The sequence below is a fragment of the Trichechus manatus genome, unplaced genomic scaffold, assembly GCF_000243295.1.
Source record: "Trichechus manatus latirostris isolate Lorelei unplaced genomic scaffold, TriManLat1.0 scaffold00038, whole genome shotgun sequence".
NCBI classification, from domain to species: domain Eukaryota; kingdom Metazoa; phylum Chordata; class Mammalia; order Sirenia; family Trichechidae; genus Trichechus; species Trichechus manatus.
The window spans coordinates 17656563-17675454 of record NW_004443974.1 but is presented as its reverse complement, the minus strand read 5'-3'; the positions used below and the strand labels follow the sequence as shown (position 1 = coordinate 17675454).

Below are 18892 nucleotides of genomic sequence, written 5' to 3'. Positions count from 1 at the left end.
AAATCCTTGACAACTTCAATCTTTTCTCTGTTTATCATGATGTTGCTTATTGGTCCAGTTGTGAGGATTTTTGTTTTCTTTATGTTAAAGTGTAAGCCATACTGAAGGCTGTGGTCTTTGATCTTCATCAGTAAGTGCTTCAAGTCCTCTTTACTTTCAGCAAGCAAGGTTGTGTCCATCTGCATAACGCAGACTGTTAATGAGTCTTCCTCCAATCCTGATGCCATGTTCTCCTTCATATAGTCCAGCTTTTTGGATTATTTGTTCAGCATACAGATTGTATAGGTATGGTGAAATTAGACAACCCTGATGCACACATTTCCTGACTTTAAACCACACAGTAGCCCCTTGTTCTGTTCGAACGACTGCCTCTTCGTCTAAGTACAGGTTCCTCATGAGCACAATTATGTGTTCTGGAATTCCCATTCTTCAAAATGTTATCCATAATTTGTTACGATCCACATAGTGGAATGTGCATAGTCAACAAAACGCAGGTAAACATCTTTCAGGTATTCTCTGCTTTCTGCCATGATCCATCTGATATCAGCAATGATATCCCTTGTTCCATGTCCTCTTCTGAATCTGGCTTGAATTTCTGTCAGTTCCCGGTCAATGGACTGCTGCAACTGTTTTTGAATGATCTTCGGAAAAATTTTACTTGTGTGTGATATTAATGATATTGTTTGATAATTTCTGCATTCTGTTGGGTCACCCTTTCTTTGGAACGGGTACAAATATGGATCTCTTCCAGTCAGTTGGCCAGGTGGCTGTCTTCCAAATTTCTTGGCATAGACTAGTGAGCGCTTTCAGCTTTGCATCCATTTGCTGAAACATCTCAGCTGGTATTCCGTCAATTCCTAGAGCCTTGTTTTTCACCATTCCCTTCAGTGCAGCTTGGACTCCTTCCTTCAGTACCATCGGTTCTTGATCATATGCTACCTCCTGAAATGGTTGAACTTCGACCAATTCTTTTTAGTACAGTGACTCTGTGTATTCCTTCCATCTTCTTTTGATGTTTCCTGTGTCATTTAATATTTTTCCCATAGAATCATTTAATATTTTCCCCATAGAATCCTTCAATATTGCAGCTGGAGGGTTAAATTTTTTCTTCAGTTCTTTTACCACATGTCTGTCAGCTTGTCGTACTGTGGTGGCTTGTGTGTTGCTGTGATACTGGAAGCTTTGCCACTGGTATTTCAAATACCAGCAGGGTCACCCTTGGTGGACAGGTTTTAGCTGAGCTTCCAGACTAAGACAGACTAGGAAGAAGGCAATCTACTTCTAAAAAAAATCAGCCAGTGAAAACCTTATGAATAGCAGCAGAACTTTAGTCATTAGAGAAATGCAAATCAAAACCACACTGAGATAGCACTTCACACCCACCAGGATGGCTGTTATCAGAAAAACAAGTGTTGGCAAGGATGTGGAGAAACTGGAACTCTCATACGTTGCTGGTGGGAATGTAAAATGGTATAGCCACTGTGAAAAACAGTTTGGCGGTTCTTCAAAAAGTTGAATATAGAATTACCATATGATTCAGCAGTTCTGCTCCTAGGTATATACCTGAAAGAACTGAAACAGGTATTCAAACAAATACTTGTACACAAATGTTCATAGCAGTACTATTCACAATAGCCAAAAGGTGGAAACAACCCCAAATATCCATCAATTGATGAATGGATAAATAGAACGTGAACTATCCATACAATAGAATATTATTCAGCTATAAAAAGGAATGAAGCTTTGATCCATGCTACAGTGTGGATGAACCTTGAAAACACTATACTAGGTGAAAGAAAGGAGACTTAAAAAAAAAAAAAAACTTTGAAATGAAAATACTATGTTTTTACCCACCTGTCTCCCTGAGCATTTTGAAACATCCTAGGTAGGTATGCTATTATACTCATCTTTGTATCTCTAGTGCCTCTCCTCACTCAGGAACTAACATGATAAGTACCCAGTAATATTAGGCTTTACTCTCTAATTATGAGGCTGCAGGATGTTATATGGTTAACACGCTGTACTCTAGACCAGAATGCCTAGGTTTGAATCCCAGCTTCATACTTACTAGCTCTGTGACTTTGGGCAAATCATTTACCTTCTCTAGGGCCTCAATTTCCTCATCTGTAAACTGAGGATAATAATAGCACCTATCTGATAATGTTGTGTGAGGATTAAATTTAATGAATATACACAAAACACATAGACCCTGGTCCATCAAAGTGTTCTATAAAAGACAACCACAATTCTATTTTACTCAGCAGATATTTTTTGGTTCAGGTCCTAGATCGAGCTCAGATAGGTTCTTCAGCTGACTGGGTGCCACTTCCTCAATCAACACTGGCTTCTTCCACCCCAGTTTGCCTTGCTCCCCTGAGCTGGGCCACTTCAGCCTCCTAAGCCTCCACTTAAATCCCAGTTCCCCTGGCTCCTCCCGGTCCTGCCCTCTGGCAGTTGAGGTGCTGGTAACCTTTGATCTGTCTTTTATCTTCATCTGGAAGACTCCTGGTGCCTGACTAGTCTTTCCTGGTTACTAACACCACCCACACACCTGGTAATAATCCCACACTGCTCAGGGCATAAACAGTTGGACCTCCCATTTCTTACTGTCTGACTCTCTGTCAAAAAGACTCTGTTTTCCTTGAGTCACTTCTCAGTTTCTAATTATATATTTGTGTTTACCTGTTCTCTCTCTCTCTCCCTCTAGACTGTAAACTCGGCTCTAAGTTCAGAAATCCAATTTAGCTGTTACTGTGTCCATTTCATGTTTGGTTCTTCAGTCCAACCCAAGACTAACACTCATTCAGTCACTCATTCACATACTTGACAACCACAGAGCAGTTCCCTATCCAACATTCTGATCAACACTGGACATAAAAATAACACCAAATCACTCCTGAGTGTATCAAGAGTTACCCAGACTGGGGGTCTTAGCTTGCAAGCAGCCATCTAAGATACAACTATTGGTCTGTACTCGTCTAGAGCAAACGAGAAAGAAGAAGGAAACCAAAGACTCAAAGAAGAAACTAGTCTACAGGACCAATAGCTCACACAAACCATGGCCTCATCTACCCCGAGACCAGAAAAACTAGATGGTGCCCGGCTATCACCAACAACCATTCTGACCAGAGACACAATAGATGGTCCTGGATAGAATGGGAGAAAAATATAGAATAAACCCAAGTTCTTAAAAAGGCCGGACTTATTGGACTGTTAAAGACTAGAGGCTCCCATGACTATCACCCTTGGATAACTTTTAAACTTGGAACCGAACCCACTCCTGGAGGTCACTTTTCAGCCAAATAATAGACTGACTCATAAAATAAACAATATTGCCTGTGAGTACTGTGCTCCTTTAAATAATCATCTATATGAGACCAAACAGTCAATATTTACCACAGGGCAAAGATGAGAAGTTAAGGGGGGGGACAGAGAAGCTAGATTAATGGAAACAGAACAACTAGAATGAAAATAATGAGAATGCTGACACATTGTGAAAAATGTAACCATTGTTACTGAACAATACGTATAGAAATTGTTAAAAGGGAAGCTAATTTGCTGTGTAAACTTTCACCAAAAATAAGAGGAAAAAAAAAAAAAGAATCACCCAGACTGATGGAGTCTTATGGATTGAATTGTGTCCCCAAAAAATACATACTAACTTTTGTGTAACTTTTGTGCCTGTAAGTATATCCCTGTTTGGCATTAATTGTATTGACAATGTTGTGAAACCATCACCACTATTTATTTCCAAAGCTTTTTCATCATCCCAAACAGAAGTGCCCCTTAAGCAGTAACTCCCCATCCCCTGCAACCCATGCTAGCCTCTAATCTGCTTTTCTGTCTCTATGCATTTGCCTATTCTGGATTTTTCATATAAATGGGATCATACATTGTAATGGATTGAATTGTGTCCCCCAAAAGAAGTGTAGAAGTCCTAACCCCTGTACCTATAAATATGATCCTGTTTGGAAATAAGGGTTTTCTTTTGTTACGTTACTGAGGTCACAGCACTGTAGGGAGGGTCCTAAACTTAATCACTTCCTAGCAGTGTCTTATAAAAAGAGCAAAATAGACACAGACACACACCTGGGGAAGATAGATGCCAAGGAACAACAAGGAATTCCCAAGCTACCAACAAGGAAGGAACTTCCCCTAGAGCCAACGCCCTGATTTGGACTTCTAGCCTCTTGAACTATGAGACAATAAATACCTGTTCTTTAAGGCCACACACTTGTGGTATTTTGTGTTAAGGCAGCAGTAGGTAACTAAGACATGGAGCAACAAGTAACTGCAACCCCGCAAGCTGTAACTGGGATGTGTGTGACTGTGGAACAAAGGAGACAGTGGGCAACCCTGTCTTGAGGGGCTTGGCTTGGGAAAGTCTTCACAAAGGAGATACCTGGGTTGGGTCTTAATAAGAAGAGAAGATATTTCTTAGGCTGACAAAAGGAGCTAGGACAGCCCAGGCAGAGGGAAAACTACCCTTAAGAGTCAGAAAAATCAACGAGCAAGCATTGTTCTTGGAACGGTAAGCAGATTGTGATGGCAGGAATGCCAGCCAGCTGTGTACCTGTGAGCCCAGGCCTGGAGGGAGGCAGGGGCGCTGCTCTGACACCAGGCAATGCAAAGTGAGGGTATAGCAGATGCCATTCCCTCTGGCTAAAATACCCTTCCCCTTGTCTAAGTGTCACCAAACCATTACTTGGTGAACATTTCCACTGTGCCAGCTACTGAGATAAGCATTCTACATGCACTTTTGTTAGTTGTCATTAAGTCGGCTCTGACTCATGGTGAACTTGTGACAGAACGAAACAGTGCCCAGTCCTATGCCATCTTCGTGATTGTTGGTATGTTTGAGTCCATTTGTGGCCATTGTGTCAGTCCATCTCATGGAGGGTTTCCCCTGCCTTCACTGGCCCTCCACTTTATCAAACACGATGTCCTTCTCCAGCAATCGGTTTCATCTGACTACACATGCAAAGTAAGTGAGTCGAAGTCTCAGATAATATTCTATGATCCATAGGGTTTTCATTGGCTAATTTTTGGAAGTAGATCACAATAACCTTAAGAGGTGGATATAAATCCTCCTTGTTTTCAAGATGAAGAAACGCAGGTACAAAATGACTATGTAATTTGCCCAAAGTTGCGCAAACAACAAGCAGTGGAGATGTGGTTCCTACCCAGGTTGGTCTATTACAAAACTCATGCCTCTGACACCCATTAAACCTAGGTTAAGTACCCTGGGGCCCTTGATAGGCCCCCATCACAATAAATTGTAATTGCCCCTTTCCTTGTCTATCTCCCGCTAAAACGTGGGTCTCAGGAGGGCAGAGACTTCGCCCAGCTCACTACTGTATCGCTAGTGCCTGGCACAGTTCTGGCAGACTGCAGGCATCAATGAGCATGTGTTAAAGAATGAATCAATCATCAATGACTAGATGGATGAGCAAGGCTCTGAACTCATTTCCAGTGTGTACTGCTACCCTTCTCTGACCTTGTAACAAGGGAATCCCAATTATCATACTGAAACCAAGATCTGGCTACAAAACCCCAGTTCACTTCCACCCTCTCCACTGTGGTCAGAAGGGAGAAGAGCTCCCCCAGCACTAGCCTTAAGGCTGTGTAACAGACGCCTCCCCGGGTGACACTACAGGCTTCCACCATCATCCTCACCCCCATCCTCATCCCGTCTGTACCAAGAGCTAACAGAGGAGGCCTGACTGCTGTCCTTTGAAAGGGCTGCTTACAAGGTGGGCCCTTGGGTGGCATCTAGAAACTTGGATTTGGGGAGGTCCCACCATCCTAAGTGACCACAGTGGCTCACTTTGCCTAAACTGTAGAAATAATGTGGTATAGGCTAAATGCCTGCTTTCTTTCTTGAAGTCTGGAATGTTGGCATGTTCTGGGCAGAGGGTGCCCACCTGACCAGCCCCAAATAAAAACTCTGGGCACTGAGCCTCTATCCAGCTTTCCTGGTTAACAACACTTCACGTGTTGCTGGGGAATTAAACTCACCCTGTGTGACTCCTGGAGCTCTGCTCGCACAGTGGTTAAGAGCTCAGCTACTAACCAAAAGGTTAGTGGTTTAAATCCACTAGCTCCTCCATAGGAGAAAGATGTGGCAGTCTGCTCCTGTAAAGATTACAGCCTTGGAAACCCTATGGGGCAGTTCTACTCTGTCCTACAGGGTCGCTATGAGTCAGAATTACTCTTTGGCAGTGGGTTTTTGGTTTTGTGTGACTCCACTGGGAGAGAACCCTTGGAAGATTGTGCCTGGTTTCCTCCAGACTTATCCCCATGCACCTTTTCCCTTTGCTGATTTTGCTTTGTGTTCTTTCACTGAAATAAATCATAGCTATAAGTATGACTGTATGCTGAGTCCTGTGAGTCCTAATGAATCAACGAACTTGGAGGTGGTCTTGGGGACCCTGACACGCTGTCTTGCCACAAAAGCAGGATTGTGAAATACTTCCTATCTAGTCCTGTCCATGCACCAGAGGAATCACATACCCTGAGGCCCAGGGGCCAGACAGGAATGTAGGGTGTGCAGCCAGGTGAGCGGGATCAGTGGCAAACTGCAGAGTCTACAGCAGGCAGCTGTGACTTAGCTCCCGACCACACCCGCAAGGCACAGGCAGACCAGTAGTTAGTTTCAAAACTGCTGATGTTAAACCCTCTCTATCTTAACCAGCTGCCATCAAGTCGATGATTTTTCAGAAGTAGATCACAAGGCCTTTCTTCCAAGGCACTTCTAAGTAGACTCCTACCTCCAACCTTTCAGTTAGCAGCCAAGTATGTTAACCATTTGTGCCACCCAGGGACTCCAAAGAAATGTCAAAACCCAAGAGAAATGTCTGACATGCCCAACACAATGAAGATTCCTTTAAAGTAAATAAAATAAAATCGAGATGTTTGGTTTGATTTGTGAAACCAGCAAGAAGGGTGGCAGGTGGGACACAGCTCAGTTCCAGTAGCAGTGGGCCGCCGCCCTTCTTGGATTTCTTCATGAGACAGATTGTCAAAAACACACCCATATGTCAGCGTCCACTCTCAGAATTGGCTTATACCACGTTATGTTAAGGAGACTAGATACCTGGTAGCACAAATCTTTAAGGCTATTAAGCTGAGCAGGCAAATGCACGAAAGCAGAAAAACTAAAACTCAGCAGTGACTTCTTGCACAGAGGAATCTTGCTTCTGGTTTACAAGATGTGCCTTGGTTTTAAGTTGATTAGAAGTGACAGGCAAGAAGAGGGAGGGAGTCAGTCATGACTCCTAGGATTGTGGCCTAAAGGACTAAAAACCAGAAAACCCGTTGCCGTCGAGTCAATTCTGAATCATAGCGACCCTATAGGACAGAGCAGAACTGTCCCATAGGGTGTCCAAGGAGCGCCTGGTGGATTTGAACTGCCGAGCTTTGGGTCAACAGCCATAGCACTTAACCACTACTCTACCAGGGTGTCCTGAAGAACGAAAGGGCTCCCTTATCTTATGAAAGGAAGCCCACACTTGACCCTAGGCCCACTCAGCAACCATCCCACTACCCAGTAATGCTGGCCTTCCTAAGAGCAATGGGAAGGCCAGGTCTGCAGATCTACAACACCCCCATCTGAGTTATAGCTCAGCCCATCCCTTTAGACCAACACCCCAGAGGACCTCACTCTCCTGTTCACCCAGGAGAAGTTATGTATCATTAAATCTTCATTCACTGGCGGAGATCGCCACGTAACTCTGCCAATTCCCTCCCCATCTCTTGGAGGCTTCACTTCCTCCTCCCGGCCAGCCCTCCCACACCATAGCCCTATGTTTCAGTTGTCGGCGCTCATTTACCTCCAAGTTCTTACTGAGCGTTTTTGTGGCACCACCAACCACCTATATGCACAGAATGCTCAAGACAAGTACAACCTCCAGACTTGCATCTCCCCTCTCTCACACCCCAGTTATACACTTCCAGATGCCTCCAAACCAGTGGGCCTCAAAGTGTGGTCTTCAATCTGGCAGCACCTGTATCACCTGGGAACTTGTAGGACATGCAAATTCTCGGGCCATCCCAGAATCAGAAACTCTAGAAACTCCCAGGAGTGGGGCCCAGCAACCTGTGTTTTAACAAGCACTACAGGTGCACGCTCAAATTTTCATCAGAATCAACTCGATGTCAGTGGGTTTGGTTTAGGTTTGGCCCTACATACTTCCACTCCCCTCTCTCACTATGGAGCCCTGCTGGCACAAACAGATAAGCACCTGGCTGCTAACGGAAAGGTTGGCAGTTCAAACCCACTAGCAACTGCGTGGGAGAAAAGACCTGATGATTTGCTCCCATAAAGATGAAACCAAACCCACTGCCATCGAGTCGATTCTGACTCATAGTGACCCTATAGTACAGAGTAGAACTGCCCCATAAGGTTTCCAAGCCTGTAAATCTTTACAAAAGCAGACTGCCACATCTTTCTCCCCAGGGAGTGACAGGTAGGTTCAAACCGCTAACCTTTTGGTTAACAGCCAAGTGCTTAACCCGCTGCACCACCAGGGCTCCTCCAGTAAAGATTGTTGTTGTTGTTACCTGCCATCGAGTCAGTTCCGACTCACAGCCACCCTACATACAACAGAACGAAACACTTCCCAGTCTTGCACCACTGTTATCCTTGAGCCCGTTGTTGCAGCCACTGTGTCAGTCCATCTTGTTGAAAGTCTTCCTCTTTTTCACTGGCCCTCTACTTTACCAAGCATGATGTCCTTCTCCAAGGACTGATTCCTCCTGATAACATGTCCAAAGTGTATGAAACATGGTCTTGCCATCCTTGCATAAAGATTACAGCCTTGGAAACCCTGCGGGGCAGTTCTACTCTGTCCTACAGGGTCACTTTGAGTCAGACAACACTTTATAACAATCCCACGATTGTCTCAAACAATTCTCAAATGAGAGTAATTTCTTTTTTTAAATCAAGCAGACTTCCCTGGAAAGGTACCAACATTTCCCAAAAACAAGATCGAAAGCATAACCTGAGTTCAATAGAGAAGAGTTCTAAAACGTAAAAGATATTTTCAAAAATTCAAGATTGATTTGTGACTGTAAAACATGAAGATAAGTCTTCCATGGCTATAGAGAAAAAAACACTCAATTGCACCAGAAGAACTGGATGATGCCTCGCTACCATTACAGAACACTTTGATCAAAGATTCTATAGAAGAATCCTGATCAAAAAAGAGAAAATGCAGAACAGTATTTCAAATTCTCATGGAATCCAGACTTTGTGGAGCCATGGAGGCTGGATAAATCCCTGAAACTATTGCTCTGAGATAATCTTTAAGCCTTAAACCAAAAATATGCCCTGAAGTCTTCTTAAAACAAACAGTAGTTTAGCTTAACTAGTAAAGAATGTCTGCCTTGAGCATGGTACTCTTTTAAGACTTATGTACATGGAATCAAATTGACAATAGCAACTCAAAAGATTAGATAGGAAATTTAGGAGGTAGTGAGATTATGTTAATGGAGAAGGAACAATTTGGAAAAGGAAGGTGAGAGTGGTTGTACAACTCGAAGAATATAATCAATGTCACTGAGTTGTACATGTAAAAATTGTTGAATTGGCATATGTTCTGCTGTGTATATTCTCAAAGCAGCAAAAATAAAAAAAATTTTTAAAAGCCTGAATTGCAACTTGGGAAAGAAATAACAAAAATGTAGTAACTCGTGCAAAAATGACCATCAGTCTACCCTACTTTGGTGGGGGGTACTTGAGAATAAACAGTACCCTAATAAAATAAATACACAATTTATTAATATGACTTTTACAGCATATTATTGCATATTTTAATAAGGATGAACAGATGTTAACCAATATATATTTTGGGTTTAAAATGGTCATCACCTGCACCATATGCATTTTTAGCGTGCTGTGAACATCTGAAAGGAGTATGCTTTTTACTGCAGCACTCTGCTTTAATTCAACATGTAGAATAAGTTCTTACCTACTTAACTACTTGCCCATACTCCTAAGAAACTATGTATTCGTCAATGGCTTCCTTCAAATCTTTGAGAACATCAGGTTTACTAGGCCCTAAGGTATAAATGAGTCAAAACTGAAATAAATTCCAAAAAAACCAAAGGGCTCAATTTACATTTTCAGGATTTTTCTAAACTGATAAATCTAAGTATTCTATTCAAATCTGATTTTGATTTTTTCTATCTAGCTTTCCCTTAGAAAAGAATCAACAAAAAAAAAATTGAAGAAAGACTGGCCTAATAAGTACATAAAAAGATGCTCAACATCATTAGCCGTCAGGGAAATGCAAATCAAACCACAGTGAGATACCACTTCATACCTACCAGGATGGCTAAGATAAAAGACAGACCACAACAAGCGTAGGTAAGGAAATGAAGGAAATGGAACTTTCATAGACTGCTGATGGGAGTGTAATATTGTGCAACCATTGTGGAAAACAGTCTGGCAGTTCCTCAGACTGATGAACAGAGTTACCACATGACCAACAATTCTACTTCTGTGAATGCACCCGAGAGATGAAAACATGTCCTTCACAAAAACTTGAACACAAACGTTCATAGCAGCATTATTCACTATCGCCAAAAAGTGGAAACAAGCCAAATGCCCATTAACCAATGAACTGATATACAAAATGTGGCACATCCATACATGGAAAATTATTCAGCAATAAAATGAATGAAGTATCGATGCAACACGGATGAACCTTAAAAACATTACGCTAAATGAAAGAAAGAAACAAGTCACAAAGGACGACATATTGTATGATTCCATTTATATGAAATGTCCAGAATAGGCAAATCTGTAAGAGACAGAAAGTAGATTAGTAGTTGCCTAGGGCTGAGGGTGGGAGGTAGGGGAGGAGATTGAAAGGTGCCAGCTAAAGGAGGGGGGTGTTTTTAGGTCAATGAAAATGTTCTAAAATTGACTGTTGCGGTGTGATGGATCACTTTCGTGTGGCCTTTCTAGCCATGGTCTTGTAACTTCCATCCAGGTGATTGGGCGGGAGTGTGCAGATAGGGTAATTGTAACCCACCAAAGGGCTTGGTAGGTTTTGCCATCCCGATGGGCTTGAAATGAGCCATTCTAGAGGCAGGAAAGAGAAGATCCCACCACCACCAACGAAGAACAGCCAGGAGCTAGAGCGCATCCTTCGGACCCAGGATTCCTGTGCTAAGAAGCTACTGGAACCAGGAGACCGAGAGAGAAAGAGAGCTGTAAGCCTGAAGATGGCAAGAAGCAATGGGCTTCCCGGCTCACGGGAAGAGAATCTGAGTGCCTCTGGACAGAGACTGAGGGCCAGGGAAAAGCGTGCCTGTGACCTCGGCTGGGAAGAGGCTGTACTGATGGAAGCACTGTATTCTGAGTGTTCCTGAGCCTGAATTGTAACTGTTACTTCCCTGGTAAACCCCATAATCGTAAGTATTGTCTGTGAGTTCTGTGTGGCCATTGCAATGAATTAGCAAACTCAGCAGAGAAGTAGAGAGTGCTATGGGGGGGACGGTTGGGGTCTGAATTGGTAAAGACGGCAGAGAGAGGAGGCTTGTCTGACCTCCACCTCATAGGAATCGGCCTTGGGCCGTTGATGTTGATTCTCCTTCCTCCTTGTGAAGTTAGAGGAGGTCAGACTTCACCTCCACGCTGTTTTTTACAATTGTGATGATGGATGCACAACTCTAAATTTACTAAAAGCAGCTGAATTGTACAAGTTAATCAGTGAATTGTATGGTATGTGAATTACATCAAAATAAAGCTTTTTTTTTTTTAACGGCCTAAAGCTAGAAGAGAATTGCAAACAAAAGCAGATAACTAAAAAGTGTTAAGTACTTCAAATGTGTTATTTTTTGTGAATCCTTTCTTTGCACTGTAAATTTCTCCCAAATGGAGACCGTTGTTGTTATTTGCCTTCTGACTCATGATGACCCCATGTGATCAGAGATAACTTTTATTATCATTTTACAGTTTACAAGCACTTTCACAAATAAGGTCTTTTGAGTCCTCACTACAATCCTAAGCAAAAAAAAAAAAAAAAAACGTTGCGGACTCATAGAGACCCTATAGGACAGAGCAGAACTGCCCCTCGGGGTTGTCAAGGAGCGGCTGGTGGATTCAAACTGCTGACCTTTTGGTTAGCAGCCGTAGCTCCTAACCACTGCGCCACCAGGGCTCCTCTGTAATCCTTGCGGGAGATAATTATTCCCCTAATTTTATATTCCAGGGTGTGGTGGCTCCAAATTTATGAGATATATTCGGGCCCAGTGAGCATGCCAGGGCAGATGTCAGTTCTTCCCTCCTAAAGCCTGCATCCTTTCTTCTACTCAAAGTAGCATCTCAAGGTGACAGGTGGTACTGTCAGGCAGGTGTGTGGAGACGGCCATTCTGACCCCCAGTCTCAAACAGGAGAATGCCCATGATTTGATTTTTCCGAGAGCTGGTCTAGCTAGCTACATTAGTCCACAATCAAACCAAGTATAAGCAAGTATAAGCTAACTAACTGGCCACTCCTCGGAGGTCTCATGATACCATGGAAAGTACTTGAGCCCTTTGCTCTTCAGCGATTTACTTCAGTTTTGGCTCATCTTTTAATTTGCCTCAGGTCCTAGTGAGCCTGATATTGCAAAAGATTTGAATGAAGAATTAGTGAATACACAGCTTCGTGGGAGTAGGGGGAAGTAAATGAGAAAAAAAGAAATACCTCTCTCAATGCTGTTGTAAAGATTTAATGAGAATATATCTGAAAATACCTGACTCACAATAAAAACCAAACCCGTTTCCGTCGAGTCGATTCTGAATCATAGCGACCCTATAGGACAGAGTAGTGAGACAGAGCCCCCACAGTGCTGTGTTCTTTACCTGGCTTTCTCCCCTACAGTGTTATATTGCAAAACCGTTTCCTTTGCTGGGCTCCCCCCACCCCCCTCAGCTTTGCATTTGAATCCTGCTTTTGCTTGGAGGTTATATGTAAACCCCATTGTGCCTGCGTAGTATGACTAAGAATGTTACTGACATAACTTGTATGAACTCTCTACTTGTAAACCCCTTTAAAAGTAACCTACCTGCCTGCCCTTGGTGGGCAGTCTTGGCAGAAGTAAGCACCAACTGATTCCATTTCCTTGTACAGCGAAATAAAGGTGGCTTTTTTGTTCTCTCACTTCGGTCTCTCGTTTATTGGCCAATACAAGTCACACCGAGTAAGAATCTGGGGTTTCCACCTGGTAACAAGAGAACTGCCCCATAGGGTTTCCAAGGAGCAGCTGGTGGATTCGAACTGCAGATCTTTTGGTTAGCAGCCGAGCTCTTAAACACTGTGCAAAAAGGGCTCTGACTCACAACAGACACTCAATAAATGTTCACTAATGCTAAAGCAAGTGGTCCAGTACCTCAAATGATGTTTCCTACGGAGACCAGCGAGGCACTTCTGGACCTTTAGGGTTCTAAACCTCAGATCTTGAGAACTGTGATCAACATTAAAGTGAATTGACTAATCTGCCCAACTTGGAAAAACTGACCACTTAATTTTAAAGAAAAGAGCCCTGGTGGCCAGAGACATATCTACAGAAAATAGCATTTATGGCAAACACTTGGAGCCCGGGTGGCACAGTGGTTAAGAGCTCAGCTGCTTACCAAAAGGTCGGCAGTTCGAATCCACCAGACGTTCCTTGGAAACCCTATGGAACAGTTCTACTCTGTCCTACAGGGTCACTACGAGTCGGAATCCACTTGACGGCAACGGGTTTGGTTATTTTAGTTATGGCAAGCACTGAAATTGTGCCGCTGCAGAGGCATAAGGAGCACCCAGGGGCAATCTCTAAACTGCGCCTCCCCTCAATTTCAAGATGAATAGACACATCAGCAGAAACGCCTTCCGCCCTCTTGGGCAGCTGTCGCAGTCAGGCACCTTTCATATTTGTGGCGCCTCAGAATGTCACTCTGTTCATCATCTGGCACCCCCTTGGATTTGTGCCCAAGGCCAAGTGCACCCCTCGCTACGCTTTTATGCCCCTGTCCAAATATCTGACACCCATCTTTTAGGTAACTGTACCGTAGTATAAGCTCAAACATACAAGTCAAGCTCGTTAATCTTTTACTTAACACATTACGGCACTACATGAAAATCACACCTGCGCCTTCCTTGCCTTCACTGATGAGAATTGATCTATGATGTGCTCAGTCTTTTTTTTTCCAGTTTCTTCTCTTCTACCCTCAGCAAAGCAAGATCACACAGTCTGCTTTGACCCATGCAGGCTCTCAAATACAAAAGTATTGGTTTTAACTTGCTGAATGCTGTCTTGTAGCTGGTGATGGAAACTTCGATGGTTAGTAGAAACTGCATTGGGGGGAGGGGGGCTTCAAGTGGCTCCCAGGGCATGTGCCATACCTGCCATACCTTAGAAATGCCTCTGCTGGTGGCGCAGTGGTTAAGCACTGGGCTGTTAATAGAAAGGTCGGGGGTTCAAACCCACCAGCCACTCCACTGGAGAAAGATGTGGCAGTCAGCTTCTGTAAAGATTACAGCCTTGGAAACCCGATAGGGTAGTTCTCCCTGTCCTATAGGGTCGTTATGAGTCAGAATCAATTTGACGACAATGGGTTTGGTTTGGTAATTTTAAAGAAGAATCCATTATTAATTTTATTTCATGTTTAATATAAGTTGTGTTCTTTTGTACCTGGTGGATGCAAACTGCCAATCTTTTGGTTAGCAGCCGTAGTTCTTAACCACTACGCCACCAGGGCTCCAATTTTTCAATATCTTTAACAGCGAATATGTGTGTGTATTTTGTTGTTGTTGTTGTCACGTGCTGTCGAGTCAATGTGAACTCATAGTGACCCCATAATCTTTACCCGAAGCAGCCCTGGTTAAAGCACTCAGCTAACTGAAAGGTCGGTGGTGTAACCCACCAGTGGTTCCGCAGGAGAAAAGACCTAGCCATCTGCTCCCACTAAGATTACAGCCTGGGAAACCCTATGGGGCAGTTCTACTCCGTCCTGTAGGGTGCTATGAGTTGGAATTCACTCGACGGCACACAACAACAACAATCTTTATGGGAGCAGATCGCCAGGTCTTTCTCCAGCAGAGCCACTGGGCGGGTTCGAACTGCCAACCGTTCAGTTAGCAGCCACCGTTGCGCCACCAGGGCTCCTTATGTGTGTATTCTAGGGACTCCCAAACCTAATTATGTATCAGAATCACTGAGATGTTATTAAACCTTCAGATTCCAACGCAGAAATTCTCATTCAGTAAGTTTTAATTTAGGAAATAATATTGGAGTTATTACACCCTGTCCTCGAGCATAGAGAATGTGACCCAGCTGGAGCTGGGCTCACAAGAACTCACAAGGGCACATCAACTGCGCCCTGAGGTATAAAGACAATAGCTACGATAATCTTGGAAAATATCTTTTAGGGAAACTTTCACATAAGCCAATCAAACAGAACACAAAAGACTTTCTATCCTTTTTCTACTAGCATTTAGTGAATAGAAATTTGTTGGACAAATGAAGACCCTCCTGACTGTCGTTACTGAAACCTATACCACTGATTGCTAAGAAAGACAACTCAAAATGTAGGATCACAGTTTCTAGCCAATCTGAAAAGGCTAAGTTTTCAATGGTTTTGCCATTTGCAATGTTAATATATACTGATGATTCTGTAATGGTCTTTGGACTTGGGCAGACATGGCTGTGACAGCCTGCTTGTCCGTTTTCCCATTCTTGCCTATTCTGTAATATTCTTTGGACTTGAAAAGACATGGCTTTAGCAGTATGCTTGTCTGTTTCCCACTTTTGCCTTTTTGAATATATGCCAAATAAAATTTTCTTTTTGCTTTATTAAACTTTATGATGGTTTTCCCCTACAATAGTTTGGAGTAATTGGAGATTTCTCATTGCTGTTAAGTTCCCCCAGGTGATTTGAATGCTCCGCGCATCACTGGATCACTGAGAAAACCTTTCACAGGACACTTTTTAAGGACTTTTTTTTCATGTGTGGACTACAAAATAGCATTTGTTTACCAAATAAAACACTGAACTATACTGTATGTCAGAAGGGAACTCACTATAGAAGGGGAAACCTTTTTCTTCTCTTTTGCCTTACTAGAATTAGAAGGAAATAACATTCTGAAATTCTGCTAATGCAGGAAATCTCCCGAAAAGGGAAAATTTTCTGCCAAATCTGGTCCTCTTGAATTGTCTTCACTTGTCATTTCAAAGGGACTCTTCAACCAAAGGAAGCTGTAAGTTCCTTCCGACAAGTTGCAAACCTCATCCTGATGAAGGCCAGGACTTAAGACGAGTCAAGGGTCTCAAAAGAAAAAAGAATTTGGAAGGAATGTGAAGAATCTTCCACTATTTAATATCCTCCCAATATCCCTGAGCACTTGTATATTCTGAAGCTCATATGTGATCTGTAACAAAGTCTTTCTAGGATGATAGATGAAATCCTTTTTTATTAGTTTGCCCATTCACATTTATGTTCTCATTGAAAAGAGTGTCCTCAAACCACAAGCTGGACAATTTTAAACAGATGCAAGCAGATGACTGATTATTACAAGGCTTCTCTAAATTACACAATTTTACAACTAGAAATGATGTTGGACCGTTAGGCTCATTTAACACTAAAGCAGAAACAAAACAGTTTGGAGTACTTTGGAAAATTTTTCATGTCATCTTTCTGAAGTCTTGTTATGAACTCCTCCAATCTTTACCAAGCAACAACATTTTTTTAAGGTTCATTCCAACTACTTTCAAAAATGAGTTTGAGTCAACAGTAAAAAAAACTATATCCAATATAAACAAGACACCTAAAATGCCAATTAAAAGAAGCATAGAGATAGATATTATCTGGCACATATGCTTAGTTAATTAATGCAGTTTGAGCCCTGGTTAGCTCCATTTCCTTTTGCTTTACATTCTTATTCAACCTTTTACATCCCCTACAAGAAAAATAACTGAAAGTATCCAGAAGCAAAACTCCAGGGGCCAGTATGCCAACCACATTTCAAAATCTTGCTAAGGAGTCTGTCATTTTGGAGAGGAGAAGCTGTGATCCCTAAGATTGTAGTGTGTTTGTTCCGGTCAGAAAAACTAAGATTGATGTACAGTGAAACCTGTGAGAGCTGGACCTCAACAGGACTGCCTTGTTTTTCCAGGTCTCACAAGTTTTCATCTTTGACAGGGTGCAATCTTACCAATTTTCTATTGCTCTCTATTAAGAATTCTACCTCATAAACAGCCAGTGAGTTTTCCTTCTCTGACAGGTTTCTGGCTTTTGCAGGTTTTACTGCATAGGGCTGGATGGAAATGTATTCTAAATTATTCCTTTACATTGGACAAAAAAACTTCACCCCATTGTGCCTTAGTCCAGTGCTTCTGAAAAGTTAATGTGCAAACTGTTCGCCTGATGATCGTGTTCAAATGCAGAATCTGACCCAGCAGGTGCGGGTAGTCCTGAGATTCTGCATTTCTACCAAGCCCCCAGGCGATGCCGTGGCTGCTGGACCCGTGGACTTCACTTGGAGTAGCGAGGCCCTAAGGCACTTGAAAGACAGAACGTCATCTATCACTCCAGCCATCTAAAAATCAGTTTCCTCACCAGGAAACGCAGAGAATTAATTATATCTTCCAAGTGAATTGGTTACCGACCAAACACCACTGGTTAAAATGTGTCGAGAAACTTGCATTGAAAGCCTGACCGCCCCTTCCCCGCCCCCCAACAGTACCTACCCACCTCTGGAACTTGGATACATACAACACCAGAGATGATAAGGATAGTTGAGAGACCCAGTTGCACAGAAGTCTCTCATGCAGTCTTCAAAACGCTTTTGGAAATACCCTTCTCAAGCTTGAGGAATGCATGGAATTCAGTGGCCTTTATCCTACGTCAAGATGGCCAACGTAGTTTCGACTAAGCGTTTCCTATAGAACAACCTTGCAATGCAGCAGCTGAAAACTGACGACGCCCAGATTGCTGATAAGCTCGGCCCCCTCCCTTACAAATGGGTCAGCAAGTGCGCGCACACGCGCACGCACAAGTTCTCTAAGGCTCTGCCGCGCAGGGGGAACAGGTACTGGTTCTGCCGGCTGCGTGGGCAGCTGAGCACCTCTGGGTCTGTGCAGTCAGGGAGTGTGAAGTTTTCAAGCCCCGTAACTCAGCCAGCCTCTACCCGCTTTCAACTAAACAGCACCTCCCTCCGCCCTCGCAAAACTAAGGTACCATCTCCTGCCTCGTCCAAACACTGCAAACACTGGCTGCGCCAATAGAAACTCAAAGCCCTTTTAATCTAGTTAAAGAGAAGCACAACAGAAAGTGAAAGTTTCCTTCCCTTGGGGGAGAAGACGTCAGGCCAGGCAGGGAGAAGGGGGTGGCTCCGAGGCACCTGTGGCTGACCCAGGTGCGTGCTCAGACCGACTTCCGGATGATTCTCCAACAGAAACCCACTGATGTGCAGTCGCCTCCCGGGGATATGAGGAGACGAAAGCCAGTCAAGCATCCCCAGACAGGAAAAAAAATAAATGCTCAACAAAGTGTACCCCCAACTCCACAGGGAGATCTAGGGGGAATATCAGTTCACACTTACTCGCGCTGCCCCTAACCTCCGCCCACACAACAGCTCCAGGGCGCAAGTTGCCGCCGCACCCAACAGGTCCCGCCTGCTCTTTGCGTCGCCGCGCGAAAGTCAGGACAGGAGGGAAGGATTCCTAGCGACGCCCGAGCCCAGCCGGCCGCGCCACAGGCGGCTGTCCTCGGACCGCGCGGCGGGCAGTGCTGTGCCTGGGCGCCAGCGGCTCTCCTGGAGCTAGGGAGGGAGAGAGAGGAGGGTACTCGCCTGGAGGCGGGAGGCGGGAGGCGGGTGGCGGCTGCAGCCGGCGGAGTCGAGCGCAAGACGAGGGC

General features: G+C 43.7%; 1 protein-coding gene across 1 annotated transcript in view; it reads right to left on the bottom strand.

Annotated features, from left to right (window-relative positions):
• The window catches only part of TJP2 (tight junction protein 2), a 142771-nt gene extending 124171 nt beyond the window's left edge, over nucleotides 1-18600 (bottom strand). Inside the window, exon 1 of the mRNA XM_023730848.1 lies at nucleotides 17729-18600. The gene's annotated coding sequence lies outside the window, so the exon portion shown is untranslated. The remainder of the gene's footprint in view (nucleotides 1-17728) is intronic.
• Between the last annotated feature and the right edge of the window lie 292 nt (nucleotides 18601-18892).